Source organism: Emydura macquarii, unplaced genomic scaffold (assembly GCF_026122565.2).
Source record: "Emydura macquarii macquarii isolate MOO-44397 ecotype Brisbane River unplaced genomic scaffold, CSIRO-AGI_Emac_v2 contig_1230, whole genome shotgun sequence".
NCBI classification, from domain to species: domain Eukaryota; kingdom Metazoa; phylum Chordata; order Testudines; family Chelidae; genus Emydura; species Emydura macquarii.
The window spans coordinates 9,869,619-9,896,598 of NW_027131367.1; the positions used below are offsets into that span (position 1 = coordinate 9,869,619).

General features: G+C 38.3%; 1 long non-coding RNA gene across 1 annotated transcript in view; it reads right to left on the reverse strand.

The window, feature by feature from the left end:
- Nucleotides 1-25,412, reverse strand: part of LOC137152861 (uncharacterized) — a 122,745-nt gene extending 97,333 nt beyond the window's left edge. The window contains exon 1 of the long non-coding RNA XR_010919629.1: nt 25,361-25,412. This is a non-coding gene — a long non-coding RNA (uncharacterized lncRNA). The remainder of the gene's footprint in view (nt 1-25,360) is intronic.
- Nucleotides 25,413-26,980: the final 1,568 nt, after the last annotated feature.

A 26,980-nucleotide genomic window follows, 5' to 3' on the forward strand; every position in this document is an offset into this window, starting at 1 on the left:
AAACCACTTCCTTTGTGCCTGTTCAAAGCAGCTGCTTCATTTGGAACCCAGCTCTCAGGGATTCCTCAATATGCCAGACATTAGAGAATAAGAGAAACAACTGGAAATGTCTTGGTTTAAAAAAAACAAAACCCAAAACCAAAATGAGGACATCAAGAAATTGGTGCTTCCTAAAAAAAAGGAGGGGGGGGGAGGAGAGGGAACCCCAATTTTTGTGAAGCTTGAAGACCCTGATCATGGACTGAATATGAAATGACTCTGCCTTTTATTTCCAAAGAGTAAAGCAAAGGATGACGGGAACAACCCTTTGTGCCTACTTTACTAGTTAAGAGCGATGTGTAATATTTGGCGCGAAAGTTGAAGGATCATCCTCAATTTATAAATCGCACTCTGTAGTTTTAATCTATTACGGTCTCTAATTATAGCTGAAGGAGGTTAGAGAAAAAAATATATTTATTTATGTTTTCAGTTTTTTGTGCTTTGTATATAGCTAGTTAGGTCCTGATCCTGCAAAGTGGTCTGTGCAAATGAAGGGGGGTCTGCTGAAAAGGGGTTCACTACAAATTTCAAGCTGAGTCAATTTCCAATATTGGTTGTGAGGATCTTCCACAGAGCTGAGCGAATAACGGATTTTTTTGGTTTGATAGCTGGAACAAAAAAGTGAACATTGTTATATTTTCATTCAATCTGAAATAATTTTTTTTGTTTGTTTTTCATTTTATTATATTTATTTTGGGTGGTTTTTTACTTTTTTTTTATATACATAAATCTAGTGAAATTTCTAAACAAAATGTCATTGCAAAATGAAGTCAAAACATTTAGTTTAGAAAATATCAAAATTAAATGTTTTGACTTTTGAAAGATTTCCATTGGTTTTTTCCAGCTGAAATTATTAGCTGCATTCAGACTGAATTCATGTATAGTTTAAGTTGACCCCAAACTGCACTTTTTTGTGAATCAGCTATTCATCTGAAAATTTTTGTCCAGCACTAGTCTTTCATACACAAAAAGGGAGAGAGAAAAAATATTTTAAGAACAGGAAAATATGACTGTACAAAATATGACTGGAGCACACGAAGTACCTGAAACTACTTTTAAAACTCATTTTGAAATTGACTAAATTTCAAGTTGATCTCATTCAATATTTTTCTTAAGGACATATTTTATCTAAGGGACACACACCCATCACCCAAAGGGAGTGAGCAAAGCAGCTAATTCACTGTAGAAATAACTCTTCATAAGCCAACCGCCCAGGTTTTAATTTCAGCCAATGGTAGGCCACCTCAAATAAAATGAAGTTCCAGAGCACCACATGCCAAACCACTGATGTTTTGTTACCAGTGATTGTTGAGATGAAGGTCACCTATTGTACCCAAAAAGAAATGCTGAGCTGTGATGCTCAGTCACAGTCAAGGGGCTTGTTCAGCCAATCACAGTTAAGGATCTGTTAGGCCCACTTTATAAAGAAATACAGCTAGTCTTCTTGAGGGAAATATTATACTTCATCTATGCAATGAGATCTGGCAGTTTTTAACCTGTGAGATAATGGAAATATCTGTAGTACAGAAATATACTAAATCAGTCATTTGAGTTAATGATTTTTCATTTTTAACTTTTTATTTTATCTTTATTAACATACAAGAACATTCTATACACATTAACAAATCCTATTCATAATCCATATTCATTGCATTTAAAAGACCCATATGTGTTTGGTCAACTTCTTATTAACTGTGTATTCATTTTGTTCAATCTCAAAAATGGTAATGACAACATTATAAAAACTGCTTGATCCTGATACATAAGGAAGTCTGCCATTTTAGCCATTGAAGTCATTTAAGCTCATATTTCATTTCTCCTTATCACTAATGTTGAGCTAAGAACTTTTAATACTAATTTTCTATATATCATTTTAAAGTTGCACTACACATAGACTCTTTTCAAAGGAGAAGGACAGGCCATATCAACCACAGCTGGGCAGAAGACCATGTAACCCATCCCATGGAGATCTGAGATTTCACACTATTTCCCTTTATGCACTGGTACAAAACCTAGACCTTTGAAACTTTTTTAAAAATTTCAATGTTCAACTAAATGAAATTTTTCAATGAGAAAACATTTCATTGTCAGATTCCCAACCAGCTCTAACAGTAACATAATCTATGGATCTGTACAATGTTGAACAACTGCTCATGAAGAAAGAGGGAATATGAGACCATAAATTAGCAAACTACACTGTCACCAGAACTGGGCAAAATTATTTGGACAAATAGTTTATTCACTGAAAAATGCAATTTCGGGTTGATCAAAGCTATTCCTGAATTCAGGTTACAGTCAATGAATAATTTCAGTCAAAAAAGGATTTTTTTTTTTAAGAGTCTAAATGTTTCATTTCAACATTTTCAAAACAAAATGTTTTGAGTTTTCATTTAAAAAAATGTTTTGTTTAGAAATGTAGCTGGATTTAATTATACAAGATTAAAAAAAAACCACCTAAAAATGCAACATTTAAAATAAAACATATTTGACACAAAACAAAAATTTTTCAGGTTTTTCAGTTCAGCCATAGAACTGAAAAATGTGTTTTCACTCAGCTCTGTCACTATTAAATCCCAGTACTTCATTACAAAACTATATTAGTAAAGTTATATCCTCATCAAAGATGAGTCAGATTCATAATAGGTGACTATTCTTTCTTCCCAAAGGAATAAGCATAAAGTGTTCACTACAAATAGATTAAAGAGTCTATTAAGATGAGTGAAACTCACGGTTCATTTAATTATTTTAGTATTTATAGATGCTTAGGATGTTTGTTCCCACTGAATAAAAAAGAGTGGATATTTCTTTGTTTTTTGTAAGATCCTTAAAAAAAAAAAGCAGTAACAATCTACAATGCTTGAAGGGAAGTCCAGTATATAATGACTTTATTTAGTAGAACAAGCCAGAGTCACTATATTTAATTGCCTCTTTCTCCCATAATAAACACTGTCTTTCACAAGTTTAGAATGAATCAAATTGTTACTACATGCTGAAAATTGATACACAGTTGGACAGGCTATTCAACTCTGAACTCAATTCTGTGCTTACAGTAGTGGAAATTAGGAGCAACTCCACTTAAATTAATAGAGTCTCTCAAGTTCAAACTCATGTGAGGACTTGTTCATGAAGATATTTACATATCTGAATAGAGTGGGAAATTCAATGGGACTACTTATATGTGCAAAGTTACTCATGGATTTAAATGTTTGCAAGGAGCGGAGAACCAGACCCGAAGGTTCAGTGGCCAGGCCCAGCTGAGCTGTGCATGGCAGCGGATATGGAGGTGGGGGGCATGGGCGGGAAGGCTAAGATGGCCTTGTGAGACCTTTATGTCCCCCAGATCCTGGAGTTGGTTTTTTTTTTACTCTCAGGGAAGCACAGAGAAGCCTGGCTGTTCTAGCAGCTGGGGATAACCAGAGTTCAGCAGCACTCCAACCATGCCCCTTAACATCCAGCACCCTCTCTACACTGAGGGAAGGGGGGGGGGGCAGAGTGATAATTATGATAACTAGACCAGTGAAGGATTCCCCTACATAAGGAGAAAGTTCACCTGACCACTTAGGACAGTTTTAAATCAGAAACACCCCCCTCTCTCCAAATGTCTGTAGATCTTTATCTAGTCTAGCATTTCATTTACTTAGCATCTTGTAAACAATTTCAGGCGCATGGACGTACATGATGCATGACCTCCTACTATCCTGCAACGTTACTGTGCTACTATTAAGCAGAACTTACACCAGGGCAGGAGCATCCTAACCTTCAGAAGGTCATAGTTCTCAATTTAGCACGTAACTAAACAGTGAACTATTCAGCTGGAAATCAAGCTCTGAATTATAATACTGCTGGCATATCTTGTTAACTGCAGATGCAAAAGTCTTTCACAGATAGCTGTTTTGACCTTCTGGTATGGGAAACTGATGCCATGCATTAAAGCCCAAGTGCACATGCTAGTTCCCTGGCATGTGTTCACTCAAGCCCATCTGCTGGACATGGCATATTGCCTGTTCACATTAGAGAATGCTAGTTTCAACTAGATATAAGTACCAACCAAAAATGGAGTTAAAAAAATAGCCTGAAAAAAATGCAGTTCCAAAGTGCAAGAGATACCCAGCTTTCTTTAGAAGGCATTACTGATGATGGGAATTACAGCACTGATAAATAGCTTTAGTCTGGATTCATTTTTCTAAATTGCAAATGGAAAAGGAATGGAGCTGTGTATGCACCATATTGACCAGGAATAATCAGATACCTGCATGAATATAATTATTCTATGTGAATTTTTGCCACAAGCTTGTGAAACTCCACAATGTTGCTCTGTTCAGGGAGTTCCTGTGTTCTTTGAGAATACATTTCATGTTCTGGGGAAGATGCCACCAGGAAAGAACTTTTTCCTACTCTGAATAACTCTTCAGAAGTTTTTAAGAAATACTGGATCTGATTCTGCTCTCACTATTCCTACTGGGAGCCAGGAGTAACTGAAGTCTATGGAGCCATGCAGTTGTAATGGATGATTAGAGCATGAGTCCTTTCCAACACCCAGAAATGAAACACTGTGCAGACATGAAACAATCAAGAGCCATGTATAGAATATGTTCCTTTATGTGGTATAGGGCAGCGCTTCTCACCTTCATATCAGCAATGGCAGGAATACATAAATTAATACTTGAAATATACATAGAGCCTATTATTTATAAAATATCACTGATTTGCATTGTACTTTACAGACACATAAGACAGTGAGCTAACAATGGAAAATTGATGTATGAGTACTGACAACACACCAAAATATGGTGGAGAGACAGTGTGTACAGGACAGCTTGAAAACATGACCTGTGCATTACCTAAGATTCAAATCCCAGAAGAATCCCAGTTACTTTATATCTCATTTTTAAACCCTTCTCCTGATTTTACTTTGTTTTTTATTTTTGGTGGGGGAAGTCTGATTTGTGATATTTGAATGTATGCAATAGGAAGGGAATACAGTTTTTGGGGAAGCATTGATTGTTGAAGAAAGAACAAAAGATTATGGGCACTGTACAGAAGTAATTATGCTTTTAAGTACACATACTAGCATTCTCCAGGCAGCCAGGAATCTCCGATTTCATACATATGATTACATAAGTACATAAACAGATTAAATAAATATAATGGATGAAACTAGATTCAGTAATCTAGATTCAGTAATCCAGAAAACCCCTCAGTTCTACGTCTCTCTCTTGCCTACTTCCTGTTACTTACTGGGTAGGGTCCACAAGATGGTGCTTTGTCACATCCTCTTTTCCTTATACTGGTATCAGCAGAGGCACTCAGAATAAATATTCCCAGATTTATATGGGGGAAATTGCAGCCAGGGCATTTTAGTGAAGACTCCTTGAGTCTGAAAATTATTTCCCCTGACTGGACACCATATAACCTGTGTCTGTTTTCTTTCAGGGAATACTTGTATCTTTTTACTCAAACTTTCCCTCAGCGAGTGAACGGATGATAATGGGTTGGGAAGGTTTGTTAATGTTGCAATTTTCAAATCAAATTGTGATTTCTTTTTTGGAATCAATGATCAATGGTGATTTTTTAAATTTTTTTTTAGTTTTGGCATGCAATTTAAAAGTGAAATGTACATACACCTTGAGAGGCACAATTTAAATAATCTAAAGAACAATGACAATACAGAGTGAATTTTTCAAAAGGCTAAGTGATGATCCCCCATTAATTCAGACTCCTAAGTATTATTTTGCCCACATTTATACATATATAGATATATATAGAAATAGATAAAGATATGAGGACTCTTCACACAGTTTTCACACAGAGGCAGTGATGCTTTGAGTGGATGATTGTAAATTAGCAATTCATTTTGCTACAACTCTGCACTCCTGAGAATGACTTGTGAAGAAGACAAAGATCAATATGGCTAGTGGATCTCTTTCCTAAGCTATATTACTATCATTTAGCTGAACCAGATAAATATCACAACTAAATAGCGTCAATGGGAGTTTCTAGAAGGTGAGGAGAGAGAAAGCAAGAGTTACTGCAAATTAAAAGAGAGGGAGGATGGCTGAAAACATGTTCAGACACATAGCTAGACACTGCCAAACATCAGCTGCAGAGGTGTAGACAGGAAAAGCAAGAGAGGAGCCAACCTGCACATACGCAAATGAAAGGTTTCAAACTTAGCAGTCATATGTCACATCATCAGTATGTGTGGAGGCGGGGAACCAGAGAGATTGTGTTGTGTTGTCCACCTGCTTCTTTTTTTGGCATCCAGCATTTTGAAGAACAGATGGAATACATTATCTGCACACTAGGTCTTTGAACCCAAAGTTCTTTAGTTTGCATATGATTAACAATGGATCAAACAGTATCATATGTATACAAGAGTGACATTAGAGAGCTCTCTGAAGAACTCCATGGGTAGCAAACTACAGAGAAGCAATAGGCTTCAGTCGTGATTTACTCTTTCTGCAAAAAAATGTTGTACCTATAACTAATCTTTGCCTGGGATTGGATGACTGCAGGGAACGACAGGAGATATAAGTGGCAGAAGTCAAGCATCTGTATGTAGACATGTCAGGCAACAAGCAGATGCATCAGTTAATCATCTCACAAAAACAGAAAGCAGGAAATATGTTGCCATGGTGTCAAAGCTTCACACAAGTTGGACTTCTTTGTTTGCTCGTACCTGCTAGCTATACTCAAAATAAGGATCTATGTTCTAGGATCCTCACTCAAGTTAATTCCAGCTAACCTAAGTGGAAGTTTGCCTGGATAACAACCTAACAATTTGACCCAAGGCAATTTATGCTCTGTTTTTAATGCATGTCCTTCAATTATGGGAGCCTTTGTTTTTTGGACACTTATTTCGCTTTTATAAATATATTTCTCTGTATCTGCAATGCTACCCAAACTTCCCTACACTTATAGTCCTAGAATACTGCAGATAATATGGTAAAGTCATTTAGGGCCCAGTTTTGCCAACCTTACTTTGCATGGGTTCTTCTGGCTGACACCAATTCTACATTCCTGTGGGAGTGGTTACAGATTGCAAAAGAGGTACATACAACTTGCTTGTGTCCCCTCCACAGGGATAAAGTGTGGGGATAATGATTCAAAGAGTGGTGGGTTTCTTTGACCTAGCCCCCTTTGCCCACAATCCCCACAATAAATCTGTTGAATGGCTGTTGTAGAACTGGGGATGGGTAAGTTATTATGGAGGTAGCATTCCCCACTTCCCTGTACCTCATGTGAGAGCCTGTCTACACTCAGGAAAATTAATTCAATCCTCAATAAAGCACTTTGAAATCCATCAAAAATTGTGCTATACAAGAGCAAGATATTACTTATTTATAAAAAGGACCCCTCATATAAAGGTTTGACTGTTTTTCTTTTGCAAAATTTGTGCAGGAAACAGATGACAATAATACAAACTGCTCATTAGTAGCATCTTTGATTGTCTACAAAAACACCCACTAGAAAGTTCAATTTGTGTCTGAGTCCTTTTTAGTGTTCAACTGCTCATTGATTTCTTACCTCAACCCTAATTTTAGTGGAATGTAAAGATCATTTGGTCCATTGTAGCTCATGGCAGCTCTCTAGCCAGGCCGTTAAATCATTCTCCCTTATTATCCAAATGTTTTAAGCCCTAATAAACTGGCTTAGTAAGCCATTCCACTGGGTTGTGACAGGAGCTACCTGTTATTTGACCAACAAACAGGAGTTGCGTTGATATCTCTGCTGTGTTGGTGTGGCTTTCTAACTATCCACAACAGCCCGTGGAATAGTGACGGCAAGGATATTGACAGAAAGCACCACACCAGCTGTTGTGCTCTCAGGCCAGTAGCAGCTACCGAAAATTAGCATTTAAAACATGTGTTCATTTGATCAAACGGACAACCCTCCTGCAATGGATTGCCTTCAGAAAATAGCTGAGCAAACATTACATTTTATGTTAACTATTAAAACATAATAGCCACATTACATAGTTAGGTTTCAATAAACAAGAATTTCCACACATTTGGTTGAGCCAATATTTACCCTCAGCAACACGAAGACAGGAAAGCTTTCAGCCTGGCTAAGGGAAAGTCAAGAAGGGGCATAAACTTTTAGACTGGAAATTTCAAAAGGACTGAAAGTAGTTTTAAGGCCTGGTCTACCCCTTAAATGTAGGTCGACCTACATCAACCTACGTCACTCAGGGCTGTGAAAAATTGTGCGCACTGTGTGACGTAGTTAGGTTGATTAAATCCCCAGTGTCAACGCAGCTAGGTCAATGGAAAAATTCTTCTGATGACCCAGCCACCATCTCTCAGAGAGATGGATTAACTACATTGATGGAAAAACCCCTTCCATCCATGTAGGAAGCATCTATACTGCATCAGCGCAGCTGTGCTGCCGTAGCACTTGCAGTGTAGACGTTTAGATGCGCAGCGTAGGGAGTTGGGTACCTCACTTCCTTAGGCCCTTTTAAGAATCCCAGACTTAAACTCCCTTTATCTGAATGAAACTTTAGAGATCAACATTCTGTGGCACATCCTTGCTGTGAAGATAAATCAACTTCCATTAACACTGAGATGCCATTTGTGAGAAGACCAATAAGGCGACATAAGGAAAGTAGCATCAGGATATAGCACTCCTTCCCATCCTAGACCAGTTTTATAGCAGCCCAGTTTCAGGCTAATATGGAAAGAAGTCTGCATAACCTCTAGCAGTGTACATAATGGCATCCAGCTTTAGCTTTCTGGACATCCACATATGATGTGTGATTTGGCATGTCAATAGCTTTTGGGCAAAATCAATTCCATTTTTTCCTCAATCCTTAGTGAGGCCCGATTTACACTAGTGTAACAAAGAGCTGCATTTGTCCCAATGCCTCTTTTCCATGGTCTGCTTTTTTGCATTCAGGATAACTGTGCTAAGAGCAAGACTTCCTAAACGTGTCAATGAACCTTGTTCATATAAAAAGATGCATAATTTCTGAACTGCAAATAGCCTTTTCAATATACAGACCATAACCGGATTCCATCACGGAGCCATTAATCTAGCACTACTCAAAGCCCCCAAATGTGTGTGTGCCCTTTGTTTCAATCTCTGTTGTAAGCTATTTATAAACAGTAACTCTACCTTTGCTACCTTGTATGTCAACTCTCTAGTCTTCATTCTTGAGGTGGGGTTGGGAAAGAATTTTTATTTCCCAAAGAATCCAAGACGCATAATGCATACTATTGGGCAATGACGGTGCGTTATTGGGAGATACAAGTGTATAATCTAAAGATCCCACAGGAATAAGAGACAATCAGGTACCATCTATTTTCCCACGACTCCAATTTGTGTGTGTGAGTGTGTGTGTACACACATGCACACACACACAAATATTACCTCTTGAGGATTTCACTCTATTACACCTTGCACCAATCTAAGTGAGTGTATGATTTCATGAACCTAAAACAAAACTAAGACACACAGGTGAGCATTTTAAAAGGGCGCAAGGTAATTAGGTGCTGAGCTTCAACTGTTTTTTGATGGGACTTTGACACTTATCTCCCTAGATCGCTTTGAAAACTCCACCCCAAAAATACTGAAATGTAGCTTCTAAACTCTAAGAACCAACTGTCGCATTTTTCACAGGTGCTGGGGGCTTATGACTCTCACTGAAGTCCAAAGGCTCTTTAGTGCTCAGCACCTGTGGAAATCAGGCTATTTAATTAAGTGTCTAATGTGGATTTTCTGAATTTGGCTTTATCATTATTTTAAGTTTTGAGGGATACTGAGCTTAGTTCTCACTGGCAACAGCTTTATACTAGTGTAACTCCATTCATTTTAACGAAATGACCTCCAGTTGGCACTGGTGTAGCTGAAAGGAGAATCAGGCCTGTTGTATTTCACTGTATCTGAGACCATTCAGGGAGAAAAAGTATGCTTTAAAATCAGAACAGCATGCCCACCCTCAAGCCACATGCCTGCTGCTTCCTTTTGTAGTGCTATCAGAAAACGGATCTTTGGATTGGCCGAAGGAAATCGAATACAGTACTTCTAAGTGTAGTAGCAGCAAAATTATTAGTTGCCTCTGTAGTAGATAAGGGAAAGTTACCAAAGACCCTCTACACCTATTGACTCAAGTGACTGTAAATGTTAGTTAAGCAAGACTCCCTGATCGTCACTTCATTAAGGAACACTCCTTGAATAAGGACTGCACCATCAAGGTCTTATTCCAGGATTCTCAGCTGGTATAAAAATCAGCATAGCTCCATTGACTCCACACCGGCTAAGGATCCAGCCCTGCGTCTCATGTCTCCCATCTTTTATAAGGATTAATCAGTTTCTGTTTGTAGAATCTTTTGAAGAAAAATATCATTGTTTTCAAGAACACATTTCAGAGGTGATATTAGGTCAGCCCAAAGATACAGGAGAGGCAAGAAATCCAAACATTGCTACCACCACCTTAAAATGAGGATCTGGCCCCCGTAATGGCAGTAACGGTGGCAGATTCCCTGCTTTGTATACAATACTCACAAAATCTTGATACCTTCAGGTACCATTTCTTCTGCAAGAATTAATAACATCAATTCACAGCCTGAAATATATAGAGTAGTAGACAGTAAAGCTAAACAATGCAATGTCAACAAAGAATTAGAAGCTCCCACAGAGGAGACAAAATAGTTTTGCATGATTCCAACTGACTTTCATTGTAAAAATGTAAACTAAAGTCTCAAGTGTCTTGTCAAGTAGGTTCAGCAAAGGGGAAGCCTCAGCAAATGAGATCCACTTTTGCTAGCTGAGATCATTTGGGCATCTGGAAATACACGACGGATGGTAGGAATACTTTTTTTTACCCTCTTGTAATAGCCTCCTCAAGAAATGCCTTCAAAACTATTGCATTTCTATTACCGGACTCAGATCATTTACATCTAATCTTCCAGTGCTGTTAAAAAAAGCTGGCATTCCATATGCAAATGTAAATAGCAATTTTTGATTTGGAATCCCAGTTTAGCTAAATAACCCACTCCAAAACCTGTATAATATTAGCAATGCCTGCCGTGCTGGTATTAAACTCTTTTCCGCAAGAGTTATTCCTTTTCTGGAGTGGAGCCGGCTGCAGCAAATCTTTTTTCCTCCACTCACTGAGATACTTTCAAAATAAGAGATTTCAAAAAAGATGAGTGATATATGAATTGATAGCAAGAGGACTGAAAGAAGTAACTTTAAGCTGGAAGTGGGGAAGGATGCCTATATATTTAACCTGGATTTTATGTTGTTATAAGAGGCTTTGGTTCAAAACATTCTGGCCATCTCTGATAAATTATGTCTGACCCTGGGGATTCTTGCAAGCTGCCACTAAATCCCTTGTTGTCACCATGTTTGGGAACTCCAGCAGGGAGCACACCTGGCATATTATTTCCCAGGAGGAGACCTTACGGAACACAAGGTAGAGCATTCCCAGCACTGGACTAGATTTTTCAGACAATGTTTCAGACAAATAATTTACTTACCTCCCCTCCCGTCCCCTCCCCACCCCCAAAAAAGGCATTTTGAGTTGACAAACTATTAAATTTGTGTCAAATTTGCCAAGCCATTTCAACTGAACTGCAAAACAAACAAACAAAAAAACCCAACATACTGGTAATTTCAAAATGAAATGGTTTGTTGCAACCAAAAACCAAAAAGCATTTTGCCAAGCAAATGGTTCACAGATCATCTGCTGCACGACAACTTGCAGTGATGAGGGGTACTCCCTTATACACTTTAGCCCCGTGGTTGGAGCATTCCCCTGGGACATGGGAGACCCAGGTTCATTTGCCCCCTCTGCCTGATGTGGAGAAGGGATTTTAGCAGAAGTGCCCCTCATTTGGCAGGAAAGTGCCCCTACCCACTGGGGTATGGAGAATTCTGTTGTGGGTCTCTCAATCTCTCCTCTTGAAGCTGTTCAGCTTCTCATAAACAAACAAACATCCCCTGGGGCATGGACTTGCACTTGGATCTTAGGTGAGGCCCTACCTAACCTAACAGGCAATTGAGTCATTCTTATTCTCTTTCCCTAGCTCAAATGTTATTCATAAGCAGTGCCGGTGCAACCACTAGGAAAACTAGGCAGTAGCCTACAGCAGCAAAATTTTGAGAGACAGCAAAAAACTAAATGAACTATTTATGAAACTACATAAGTAAACAAATAAGCTTCAGCAGTGCGAATAAAAGGTCTAGATCTACTGATATGCATCCACGTATACTGACATACATATAGATTTCCATGTATTTACATTGCAGTCTTTCCCAAAATTTCATATTCTATTCCTCGTTCTGTTTCAGTTGATGTGGCATAATGGTGGATAGAAAAACATTGTCTGGGGCACAATACCTCACGAGTAGATGCACAAGCTCTTGCAAAAGGCATTTCTAGTTTCAAGTTTGTGGTTTCCCTTGTTGTGTGGTATGACATCCTCTCTGAGATCAATATGACTAGCAAACAATTTCAGGTAAAGGAATTTCACATAGATGATGCCAGTAATCAACTGAGAGAAACCAAGAAGTTCCTTGTAGACTGGCAGGAGTGACACAGGGTTTGAGAAAACACTGGCAGATGCAGGTGAACTTGCCACGGATTTGGAGATATCATCACACTTTGAACCAGATCCAGTCTGTATTAGGAGAAAAAGGAAGCAGCCCACATATGAAGCAGACAATGAGCCCATTCAGAGCCCCAAGGAAAAATTCAAAGTGAACTTTGATTCTGCAGTCCTTCATGGAGCAATACAATCGGTTGAAGAAAGATTCACACAGATGCATCAGATTAGTTCTGTGGTTGGCTTCCTCTATGATGTTCAAAGTTTGCAGAACAGAACATCGAAGCAAATCATGGAACATTGCTTGAAGCTACAGCAAGCTTTAAAACATGGGGACGCCAAAGAAACTGATGCTTCAGATTTGTGCAGTGAATTGCAAGCCATTGCCAGACGAGTTCCAAAGTCTATATCACCACAAGATGTATTGAACTTTGCATGCAAAAATAAGCTGGAGGCACAGGACCCCTACCACATTTATTGATCTCTGCATCCTCTTGACCCTCCCTGTTTCTCTGGTCAGTGGTGAGCAAAGCTTTTCCAGGCTAAAGTTGATCAAAACATACATTTCTATCTCAGTGATGCACGAAAAACAAGTTGGACTATCCACCTTGGCAACAGAACATGAAATTACACAAAACATTGACCTGAAGGTACTTGTTTCTACATTTGCTAAACTGAAAGCACAGAAATTTACATTCTAAATTCTAATGATCATATTTGTTGCAGGAACAAATAGCATTACATCATGTGAACCACATGACACATTTTAATGTGCATTTCTTCTAGTACATATCCTGTGAAAAATGTAGAACAATGAGAATGTACAATAAGTATCTTAATAGTTTCCTTTTTCATGTAAAATAAATATTTATAAATGTAGAATTTTTATTCATACTAATGCACAATATTCATTTTCAAAAGTTAATTGTGGGGGGAAAGTGCAAAGCTGAAGGTTCACCTATGGCGCCTAATACTCTTGCACTGGCCCCGTTCATAAGAGCAATTCATAACCATTCACAATGAAAATGGATAGTCAAAATCAAAATGCTTTGCAAAATAGTGTGAATTCTGCAGAATTTTTGTTTCAGAAGAAAACTAGAGAAAAAAGGTATCAGCTTTCACAAGGGGATGCTGGGCAGAGGATCTGCCTCCTGAGAGTCTGTCTGGAGACCCAGATAGTGCTTGGCCTCCACTCAAACTCAGGTGGGCCTCAGACACAAAGGCTTGATCAGTGTTCAGCTAAGGAAAGTGCTACCAGAGCTGTGTGTGTGGCACAAAGCATTGTATATAATATTTGGTTGATAACTCTGATCTTTGGCTGTCCATCTCTTGTTGAGCAATTTCTTTACTGTGTCTGGATGTTGCTAGGTTGTTATTGGTTAGTCTATTATTATTGTAGCAAAATATATTTGGGAGCCAGTAAATTGAGGATTAGTACAAAATAATACAAATATGTTGGTCCGGTTTGGGCCGTTTACCACATTAAGTATGCATCCTAGAGCTCTTAGAAGGCAGATTGCATTTAGACTGCATAAAGAAATATATTTTGGAAAACTATTGGACCAGAGAATATAGCTGAGTTATTTACTTAAAATGTATACACTTGCACAACAGCTCTACTGTTTCTTATAATAAATTCAAGTTGACGCTGCTTGAAAAGGGATGGGTGATCACTGCAGTCCTTGGGCATTAGCTGCCATCAGTGACAATCAATCTGTTTTTGTACATAACTTCCAGCCCCTACCCTGTACAGGCTCCCGGTAGCTGAAGCATACCCTCTCCCAGAATTTGAACCACGTAGGTGCTCTTAGCTTATTCTTCAGGGGTACATGATAGTGAAACCGACATATGCACAGATTTCACAAAGAAATAAAAAATGAGAGATATAGAGCTCTAGACAAAATATTAAAAAAGACCCCTCACTCATTTCCCTGCCTCAGTTTCCTCACCACCTTGGACAATTCTTTGGGCTTAGGGCAGAGTCCACTGAAGAGTCCAGGATCACCCTGCTGCACATGGCTTCTCTTCAGAATCATGGAGTCTGTCTTTCTCCAAGTCAGCTTACTTCCCTTCACCTTGTCTTACCTTAGATACTTATATGGCCACACTACTGTTAAAGAGTAATGAGATTAACACAACACCTCTGTGAATTAAGGAAGCTTTGCTATCATCTCCATTTTACAAGCAGGGAACTGAGGCACAGAGATTACATGATTTAAGTCACACAGGAGGTCTGTGGCAGGGAAGCAAGAAACTGAATCTACTTCGACCAAGTTCCAGGCCAGCACCCTAAACATTGGACCATCATTCATTCATTTATCCTCATCCATAGAACCTTATTTAGTCCTGTCATTTTCATCCCAATCTTCAGAGTGTTGTTGGCAGTGGTTAATCAGCTGTATCCCACCTCCCTCCATTCAGAGGAATGGAAACACTGTGAGTGGAATGAGAACAGAATATTGCTTGGGAATCCATGGTGTGAACAAAGATTTGCAATGTAGACCAGAAAGAAGAATTTTGCCCTATCTTTAATCATTTCACTGGCCTTTAGAAAGGATGAATGTCAATGGAAAGAAAAGATTGAGGAAACCAATCAGAATATTTGAAGAAAGACCCGTTTTCACATTACTAGCTGCAAAACTCAAAAAATACAGAATAGAAACAGATAACGAAGAAAGGAAATACCTGGATAGAAAGCGAAGAGAGGGAACTGCATAACATGGGAAGGAGTTGTAAGAAGCTGAGCTTATCATCCTCATACATTTCATTGTCAAAGACACAGATTGAATTGGTCTTGTTATTGATGTTGCTCTCTCTAGTTAATAAGATTAACATACGTGTAATTTAATCACTATGAATTTTTTTTTTTTAATCAGCATTTGTGAGCCTTAGTTAGTTAGTAGTACATACTGGTCAAATTTCGCAAAACAGTGTTTACTAACATTCTAATGAATTCTGAACAACTGTTTGATTCAACCATGTTTATGCCCCTTGTTGTTCATGAATATTAAAATGAACATGTTTTTATTTGCACAAATGGTTGGGAAGTAGCTATTCTTGTAAGTAGATATTGTCATGCAAACAAGAATATTCCCAAGGGAACAAAAGTGTTGTTCGCTACTTATTGCCTATTATTCCCTTGTTTAAAAAGTTTCAGTCATCCAGTCAGGTAACAGAGACAATACCATGTGATGTAGGTTACCAGTCATACCTGACAACACATGAGTAGCAAATAGCCAAACAAAGCAACTTACTAACACACCATAGACTGAAATTTGTTCAGACAAATTTGTTCATTTGATATTAACAAAGAGTGAAAAGTTTGGTAGAAAAATCCAACACTGTTGTGAACAGAAAAAAAAAAAGGCTAAATTAGCAATGACTAATATTCACAATGAATAATTCACACAGTTCTGGTAATATGTCTTGATTCTGATTCAGCAAACTCTTGTTCTTAGCTTATTCATGAAGAAGGAAAAAGAGAATAAAAAACATCCTGATTTCTTGATATTCTCTGAAAAATATTCATTTTGCCTTAAAATATTCTCTCTATTCTGCCACCTACAGAAAGTTGTAATGTGTTAAGCACAGGAACCTTTTCCTTCTTGTAGTTTAAATTTCTTTCAAGAGGGAATGCAGATAAAAGATATATGAATGTATCTGGATTAAAGATGCAACAGCTGCATTCATTTCATGCATACCTATTCAGTAAGATAGGAAAATGGGTAACAAGAGTTGGCTATCGGATTCCTGCACTAAAGGTCAGGATAGTCCTTTGCTTTGCCTGTCCTGTCATTATTACTTAGTCATGTACAGATCTCCTCTGTCCCAAGAGTTAACTCACTTGAGCATAGAGTGTAAATGAAGATATTAAAAGTTCACTCGGTTCAAGCAAGTTTCCTGCTGTCGTTCAGACAAGGTTCTCACAGTCTGGATAGGGAGGTTATAAAGAGACTTGATTCATGCCTTTCTTCATGTATTTTCAGCCATTATTAGACAGCATTCAGGAAGCTGAGCTTCAATAAGCAGGGAGAGACAGACAAAACACACATTCTCTATTAATGATGTCAGTGTATTTCTTTATTTGTGTAATAAAATTTAGCATATTGAAACAAACAAAGAAGCTGATACCACCCGATTGTGTAAATTTCCCAGTCACCATAAAGGTTTAGATTTAATGTGTTAATCCTTTGCTGGGAGAAGAATGAGCGGACACAGACATAGGATCAACATTTCATCCTAGTTTGATTACAATATCCTGAATCCACACAGTAAGGTTTTTAACCAAGGTCCCAAGTAAAACAAAATGTGTTTCCAGATGCACGTCATTTATTTAAGATAATCAGATGTGCTGTGACATGGGGCTACCTGTGTCCCAGAGCTCATGGCCTAAGCACAGCAAGGACTCAAGGCATAAAACACCAAATTCCAATTTAGTAGCCGCAAAAGAAACAACAGAGAAAAGCAGGCCGAAATCAGAGCATCAAACTTGGATTCCCATACTAGGCCATAGCCATAGGCTCCTGCTTGGAATGCTTGTATGTCTTTCCTGCAGCAGAGCCTGCCCTAGACCTTGTCCCCTCTGGGAACTCTTTTATACCCTGGGAAATGCTTCCTAGCCTGTCCTGCCTTTCAAGGTATACCAACCTATCATACTGTACAGGTTATCAGCAATGAAATTTAGAAAAAAACGTTAGAACCTTAAAACGTTGTATGTACCATCACTAACAAATGTATTTCCTTTAACTAAATCTACTTCTCTGGCATCTATATATGAATGCACGAATAATTTCGTTGCTACAAAGCCTTTTTTGTTTTTCTTCCTTTATGCTAATACTCATGTATTCTGACTGATCACTCCCTCTGCAGAAAAACCTCTGCCAGCAACTTACAAAATCCTATAATGCCTTTGCAGAATACCCACCAGCAGCATGTGCACACTTGAATCTTAATTCACTTATCTAAAGATTATCCAAAGACACTTAATGAATACCCTGGCTCACGTAACTAGATATTCTTATTCACACCTAGGGACTCTAGACTGCATACATATTGAATGGGAATTAATATTTATGTTTATACACATCATTATTCTGAAACATGAGGAAAGTTATGAAGAGATTATCCGATTATTGACCTAACAAGACCCAACTCCAAAACTAACTACTTTGTATATTTCAAAGCATAGACTTAATTTGTGAAGAAGATGGGAGTTGCCTTCTCATATCACATCTCTGAGGGTCTAGTCTAAATGTTGTTTGAAACATTCCAGCGTTTTAAAGCATGGCTAACATTTTACCCACAAAATTCCTAAGCATTCTTCCTTGACCTGGACATTTGTATTAGTTATGCCTTCCTGAGGAGTTCATTTCAAGAACTTAACACATTTACATCAGGTTTATCCCTTTCCTGTTATGTGAATAAGGTTATTGTGGAGAAACTAAATTAATTCTTTGCATCGGTCTTCACGGCTGAGGATGTGAGGTAGATTCCAAACCTAAGCCATTCATTTTAGGTGACAAATTTGAGGAAATGTCCCAGATTGAGGTGTCCTTAGAGAGGAGGTTTTGGAACAAATTGATAAATTAAACAGTAATAAGTTACCAGGATCAGTTGGCATCCACCCAAGAGTTCCAAAGGAACTAAAATGTGAAATTGCAGAACTACTAACCGTGGTATGTAACCTATCATTTAAATCAGTTTCTGTTCCAGATGACTGGAAGATGAAAACTGGGTGACTGGACAACAAAATGGCAGATTAAATTCAATGTTGATAAATGCAAAGTAATGCACATTGGAAATCCCAACTATACATATAAAATGATGAGGTCTAAATTAGCTGTTACCACTCAAAAAAGAGATCTTGGAATCATTGTGGATGGTTCTCTGAAAATATCTACTCAATGTGCAGTGGCAGTCAAAAAGCTATCAGAATGTTGAGTATCATTAGGAAAGGGATAGATAAGAAGACAGAAAGCATCATATTGCCTCTTTATATATCCATGGTACACCATCATCTTGAATACTACATGCAGATCTGGTCGCCCCATCTCAAAAAAGATATACTAGAATTGGAAAAGGTACAGAAAAATGCAACTAAAATTATTAAGGCAACTAAAATGAAACTAAATGATTAAAGTATGGAAAAGCCAGACAGGAGTATTTGCTGTTATCCGGTCCTCAGCAAGTCAATGGAGTTTCATTTAGCATGTTGCAGGATGAAAAACCAGGAGGAACTCACAGTTGGTTTGTTCCTTTTTAGCCAGCTGGCCAACCTGCCTCCACCCCCTGGTGTAACTGGCTGCGTCTTTCATTTTGTCAGCAGCCTCTCTTCAAATCTTGCTTTGTCTCTTTATGTCCCCTTGCTGTGTGCCTTCTGGTAGGCACAGGCAGGTGTGTCAGAAAGTCTCAGTTTGGGGAGTAAGGAATGTTGTCATGTCCAGGAGGTAGGGTTCTCCAGAAGCTCCTCTAAACCACCCCACTGACCCAGGTGTGTATGAGCTGTCCAAAATGACTGTGACACTGAGACATTTTAGCTAGCATGAAGAACAATCCCTAGAAGAGCCAGAGCAATTACATAGCAGAACAGAGCTGCTGCAGTAATTCATAACTTGGTTACATGTATGAAAGTCAGCAAAGGAGATGAGAGAGACAAAAAGGAAGAGTTTGCACCCATATAGCCCAAAAGCTTCAGTAACATCAGGAGCACTGGCCCACCGGCATACTGATTGTGAGCTCTCAACAAGCTATTCAGCTGTAGTAGCCTCCTTTTACGAGAGCTGGGGATATATGATCTAACTGAAGAACAAATAAGCACCAAGGTATCCATGGACTAAAGCCATAACCTTTATAATGACACAGTGTAGATGCCACAAACTCCAAGATGTATTCAGGTAAATACCACACAAATTAAGAATTAAAGTTTGTTTAGAGAGCTGAAAAAATACAACACAAAGATCATTATGACTGGTTAATTTAAAAATCATGAAGACAGGAGCTTTTTGTAAACTCAAAAATCAGTAGATTCCTCAAGTAACTGAGCTACTTGATGGTAAATGCAAGAGTCCAAAATGGGAAGTCTTGTGAGAAAATATATCTTCTGATCTCATATACAGCCATAAAAAAAGTTCCACTGGATGAAAAGTAGCAATTTCCACTACTTTAAACAAACTCATCCTCACGCGGTTTGCATTTTAATGTAGAGTTAAAGCTCATCAGTCCTGATAAACTTTCACTCTCCTTAAAATTCTGAATTCTACCAGTTACCAAGACAATTAAATAAACAGTTATGAATGAAGCAGTAGAAATCTCTTGCCTCTCTGTACCTTCTTATCTGAGGATGGCACGAGAGAGAGACAATCACAGGACCCTTATATAAGCAACATAGGATCCATTTCTCACCCAACAATTCTTTTAATCATACAGAGAAAGTGGCAAGACGACTATTTTCCTGCCTACCCTCCTTTAGGTCAGCTGCTCTCAGGTGTCAAGCTGGAAAAATTAATGGGTCAAATTAATTTCTGGTATAATTCTAGTGACTTCACTTAGCATATCACAGGGATGAATTTGGACCAATCTCTTAACTTGCGCAGGAGAACAACTTTATCAACTATTTCTAAAACGACTTTATCAAAAGGAAAATGTCACGATCTGTTAATATGGGTAAGTGCAGTTTGTAGATTCAATTTTTATGAGCTCAAATAGAAGCTCAATTAATTCTTGTACTGAACATTTCTGGGAGATCTAAAATGAACTAGAATACATACTCTGTGGTAATTGAGCAGAACATTTGTTCAGTTCATGACATGGGTAAATAGCTGTCAGCTCTGTATATGCCTTTGTATTTGGAGTAAGTCCCTTTTTACATATGTACCTATGAGTATGTTAAGAAGAGTTACCTGCATTAGCTAGGGAAAAATATTCTAGTTTTTAAAGAAATGCCTTACACAGTGAGATAGTAATAAAAACACAACCAGGGGAATCTGGGCCACAGGTTTTCCCTAAAAAAGATTGACTTTTATCATATTATATCCAGGTAATTGCATATAAACTTGAGAAACTTTCTGCTGTAAGGCCAATTATTGTAAAACTCAAATCAAGTTATTCTGGCTGTTGGCAACAAATAAAAGACTTACGTAAATTAAAGTGAAGAATAATAAGACTTGTTACTTTTTCTTCTTCCTTGCTCAAATAATGGGGCAATCACACCTGAGTTTTCTGTAAGTTGAGCATAGGGAGATCAGCTGGTTTAAAGGAGCAATGTATTTTGAAAGTTTAAGACAAAAAATTATGTAAGATGCACTTTTACTTAGAAAATGTTGGGTTTATTTTTTAGAGCCTGAAATGATTTTGATATTAACTGCTGTCCTCAGTTAGAAAGACTACATTCAGATCAAATAAAGAAGACCAATACTCACCCTACCCACATCACCATCATTAAAAACAAACAGATCATATCAAGGAGACTTGTCCCTCCAACATAAGCAATGTTAAAAACAAACCTCTGACTAGCTTTGGGAAGTGCTCATTACTATTTATTGATATGGGAACATCTTGTTTAGGATCTGCTTTCCCTTATTCTGATAGGGGCATTGATTTCAATACTTACAGAGTAAGGATGACAGGATCTGGCCCAAAGGGATTTCACCTGAAAGTATTTCTTGGGTTGTCATCCCTGGAGCAGTCAGACATTACTACAGCAATAATGGATGTGGCTCTTGCACTCAAAAAAAGCAAGCAGCAGAACTCTAAAACACATACACATTTTACACACACTCAAATTCCCTGGGCCAGCCAAGCCTGCATCAGATTGTGTAATCTATTAGTTTTCCATTACAGATGTTAAGTACGGATTTTGGAGATTTCCAGCTTTCGGACAGAATGCTCCTTTGATATCTGCGTATTTTGCAGCTTGATAGCAGAACCGTATCACTTTAGTTTATTGTGTGAAATAAAAAGGAAATGATATTTGAGATGGAAAGCAGCAGTTTTCTAACTAAATTATACTGTCAGACTGTGGCTAGAGACCCTTTGCACGCTGATTCACTAGACAGATACATAAGGTAATATAGTTATACACCAATAAAAGGACAGAACAGCAGATGGAAAATCTATTGAAGAGAACATCAGAGACCTGAAAACTGGTGTCAGTAGTGCAGTGATGCCAATTCTGTAGCTAGATTGATGCTATAGAAAATGTAACTTCTCTCTTCTGTCTCAGTAGCAATGTGGGAAAAAGTTTAAGCTAAATGAAAAAGTTACATAGAAATCCTCAGCAGTGAACACCAAGAGGCATTCGAGCAAATTACCAACCAAAATCTATATGTCTTATTGCTTGGCTCTTAGAGGGGGCCAGGTATTGAAATATCTGAGTTGCTTGGTTACCCACACGTGTCTCCAAAATTTGTGCATGTCCATCCCATGCGAAAAACACATTGAATGTTATGGCTGCAGGCACAGATCAGTGGTTGGGGTCAGTGTTATCCTCCAAGAATGTTAAGAAGTTTTTTGTTTTTTTTTTTAAATTAGAAAACCAAGAAATGCAAAGCTTACAGTTGAAGTTCGCCAAGCAGATACCCACTATCTTCACTCTGCCCTTGATGCTCAGAGAAAATGAGAAACTTTCTCCATAAGGAACATCTCATTGTATCAGGAATCACAATAACTAGAACACCTTAATCACGTCACTCCATAAATATAATTATCACCCGCAGTTGGGCACCTAAGTCTTTTTGTGAATCTGACCCTTAGTCATTAAGAGGTAGATTCACAAAGGAACCATTTTCCCCCAGCTCGTACATCACTCTGTGGCTTAGGCATCAGGATACCGAGAGTGATGCTGCAGAGTATATTCCCAGGAGTGGAAAAAAGTACATAGGGAATTTGTACTGCAAAATGTACGTGCTGGATGAGTTTAGGGGACTACAGGATTCAGTACCAGATGATCAGGGGTTTGTGAATTCCAGGGGTCCTGATTCTGGGAGTTAGCCTCCTTTTGTGAATCTAACCCTAAGACTTTACACCCTTTTGCCAAAACTGAGTTGACAGAGCATGAAGCTGTTTTTCATGCAAGCCTCAGATGGAAGAACCTAGAGAGAAACACCATAAAAATGTCATCAAAACTACTGATAATCACTATCTCGAGTGAGACTGGTCTATTTCTGTCTCTTCGAATTTCTCCTCGGAAAGAGGAGACACGAACAAAAATCTGTTTTATCTGCGCCTTCCTCCTAACCCTGCCACGAGTGCAATGTCTTACTGCCAGAATTCAACGGAACCAAGTCACAGACACAGCTCATAACACACACAGGGGAAAGTGGCTAGATCTGAGGCAATGAGAAACTTTACACTGAAGGAACTGAGCTTAACTATAATCTGAATCAGTGGCTTGTTAGAGGGTGCACGTGACCCACACAAACTCACCGCTTTTGAATGCGATGAAGGGCTATTCTATAAAAACCTTTCCAAGCTATTTGGCTGCATGTCTGTTCACAATGGATGAAACGTGGGATTCTGTAGATCGAGAGCTCAGACAAATGCCTTGAAGACAGCTGTGTAATTATAGTACTAGTAAGTATGGATTCGGTCATACTTTATAATACAGTTGCTGTAATTGTACCAGACTTACACAGCAATTTTTGTGAAATTACACTACCGTTATGCGTCTTGATTCCTATAATTACCACTGATTCCTACGACTGGAAAGTTCATTACATGACGGAACATAATTATAGTGCAAGTACAGTGCAGTTGATACTCTTGGATTTTAATAGTATAGGTGTTATGACTAACTCCAAAGCGAGTTATTTAGTCATGCAGTTAACTTACCAGCTATATCAATTAGTGGTGATTATATACTCAAAAGCAACATCACACTGTAATCCCAGTGTAACTGCAATGTAACTACAGTGTAATTACAGTTACTGTATTATAAAGCATTATTGTAAACAGTAATAAATGAGCAGACAGAGAGAAAATGTGAATGAACTAGTTTCTCTCTTTCACCCCTCTCTAGATGCAGATTGGCCGTATAGGCAATACAGAAATTTATCATGCTACCAACTGCTTAGTCTCCCTTGTATGCCTAATACACCATGTGTTCACACATAAAACTCCTCTCAATTGTGCAGTTCCTCTTTGGAAATAAGTTTACTTTGTCTTTCACAATGCCAATTTCCACCAAAGCAGTGCAAGGATAAATGGAAAATACTGGTGTACTAGTACCACTCTTTAAGCAAATACCTCAAGTTTTGCTTTTAAAGTAGAACTGGGAAGGTCCTCCCCCCAGAAAATCACCAATTTTTTCCTCTGGGTGCAAATATTCTCATCCATTTTGAGAGACTACTCAGCTATAACTTTGTTAAACTCGCGTTGCCAAGAATGTTACAACTTTGTAAATCTTCACCATCTGTTGCACCATCTAATTGTAGAGACAAAACCAACATAATTCACCATTGTATCATAATAAAGTTAGATCAGTAATTTATATGCACTTGAATGTTCTTTATTCAGAACAGTCTGCATTTGTTAGCCTTTGCACCTGTTCCAGATACAAACCCAGACACAAAGCTGCTCTTCTCATATATACTACACTCTTTATGTCAAACAGGAATTGTCTAAAACCAGAGACCATATCACTGTGCATGCAACCTCTATCTTACAGTGTAATAAACAGACGAGAAGCTACTATGCTAAACTCCGCTATCTTGAAAAGTACATGAATAATTCAGATTTTTCATATAAATATTTACCACTGTAGCCTCAGTTTTCATTCAATCAAAGGTTACAATCTCCAGCCTGGTCCATTTTTTTGGAAGGTCAACCAAACCCTCTTAATTATACTCTACATCTGATATATATTTTTTCTTTAAATCCAAATTTACAGGGACATTTCTTGTCCATATCTAAACAAGAGGCCTCATTCTGCTCTCACATAGTGAAACACAACTGACTTCCATGGAATTACTACTCATTTACCTCAAAGTGAGAGCAGAATCAGATCCAGCATGTTTTATCCTTCTCCTATGGGTTTACATGAAAAATTGTATTGAACTGATATTTTAATGCTGTACAGAGAAACTGAAATGAAACTTAACAGAAAAGGGGGGGGGGAGAAGGAATACCCATAAACCTCCTCAATACCCACAAAGGAGAATGAAGGAAAGGAAAAAGAAAAGAGGAAGAATGTATAAATAAATAAATAGTTTTACAACAGAAACAGAAAAAATAGTGGTTACCTGCGTAGTTATGGTGAAATGCTCCAGGGCCTCTGAGCGCAAGACTACCATTAAAGTCAATACAAGTTCCTTGTATGGAATGTCAGCAGAATTGGGCTCTATAAATATCAGCTTATCATGTGCACCACACAACACCACAATCCAGCCTGTATTCCTTCTCCCACTTTTGAGAAAGTGAGCAAGGCACATGTCTGAGCACAACTCAGAAGAAACCATCATCATCCTCTACAAAGGCAGACCATATACTTCCATCATGAACTTCAGACCTCTCAGAGATAAGCCATTTATATCCCTAACAGCACATAAAAGTGACTCTGCTCATCATGAAGACGTTAAACAAAACTTTTATTGTTATGCAAACCTCCTCTGTGCATACCAGGGCTTCTCTATTGCTTGTTGATACAAACAAACACTGTGCTTTCTGGCAGCCTTATACGCAAAATCAGACTTGTCACTTTTGAAAATGTACCATGCTAGCAAGACTAGAAAAAAGTAGAGCTAGGAAGAAATGTAAGAGGAATTAAGGCTACTTACAAATTAGAAGAGAGGACAATGCAGCCAACAACAGCAGTCAGTTACAAAATGGCCACCTTTAGGCTGCAGCAGCTTGGCTCTGCCAAATTTAAAGGGCTAACCCCCGCCCCCAGAAAGGCATTGGGGAGCGGGTCCTTGTAAGAAGGCAATCCTGTACTGTGGAGAAAGTGTGGACCAGCAAAATCATCTCTGTTGTGCATGTTCCCTAATCACCTGACTAACCAGAATAGGCATTTTTATTATGTTTCAGAATATTAATTATATGGAGAAAATATAAATAACTTTGTGAGGTTTACTGGAGATTTACATTCTGGACCAATGTGTTTAAGAAGAACTCAGTCAGGCCTCTAAATGTCTGAGTTGCGGTAGTCTCTAAGTTTTTGCATAGATTTCTTTTCTTCCTTTTTTGCTTTTGTGCAAGTACAAGCCCCCGGTCCCAGTCCTTCAAAAACTATACACATGCTCAGCTTTATGCACTTGGAGTGGTTCCCAGCTTTCTGCAATATGAGCTGACCCACTGAAGTCACATAGAACTACTTGTACATACGATTAAGCATGTCTATAGTCTTTGCAGGATGAGGGTCTTTGATGCTAGATGCTATCCACAGAAAAATGTAGAGATAGAAAATTGTACCCAGACTTGAACAACATGGCCTTCTAAGTCCATCATTGACACACAATTTAATCAAGATTCCTAGGGTGTTTTTTCTTTATATTTTCTTATGCTGAGGCACTTGTCCCTTATTTTTATAGCTTGATTTATAAGCCTTATGAAAATTATTATTATTTCAAACCTGCCTGCAGGCAACACTTTATGCCTAGATTATTACTACTGAAGGATGGCAATGCTAGAAGAGGATCTTCTCATACAAAAATCTCATCTGGCATAACTACTCATTTATTTATTTAATATATTAAATGGGGGATTGAACAGAATGCTGAGAATAAACGAGGAGGTGTCAGAGTAAGTTTTACCACAGAGTTCTGCCAGTGCCCCAGCCTCCTGACTTCAATCATCCCAATTCAGCATTATCTCCTTAGAACAGAGGCTGCTGATTAGAACTGGCTGGAGAATGACAATTCTGTTTCACAACAACTTTTGAGGTTTCAAAATTCCACACTGGGGTGAAAATAAAACCTTTTGAATGTCCGAGAAACTGAATTGTGTCCAAATGTCCATTTTCGGATGATGAAGTCAGGTTTTCAATTTCTCTCCCTCTCTCTGTAACTGGAGAGTCCACCCGGGACCTCAGAATTCTTGCCAAACAAAAATTTTGCTTAAAGGCATATGTTTCAACAAAACACCCTTTTCAATGAATAAATGTTTAAAAAACGTTCCAACCATCTCTACTGCCAACTGTGTCAAACTGTGTGTGGTGATGTGTGCCCCAAAATTATTTGTGTAAGGGGGACTGTAGCGAGGGTCTAGCTCAGCGCTCAAGCAGTGTAAAGACCACTAGCTTCTCCCTCCTCTGTCCTTTTATCTTTTTAATTAATAATTGACAAAAGTGGATCTATCGCCCAAAATGTCAGGCCAGTGGAAAATACTAATCATCTGCACCTCAAAAAAATCCCAGGCTATTTATTTATGCCCTGATCCTGCAAAAATTAAGCACGCGC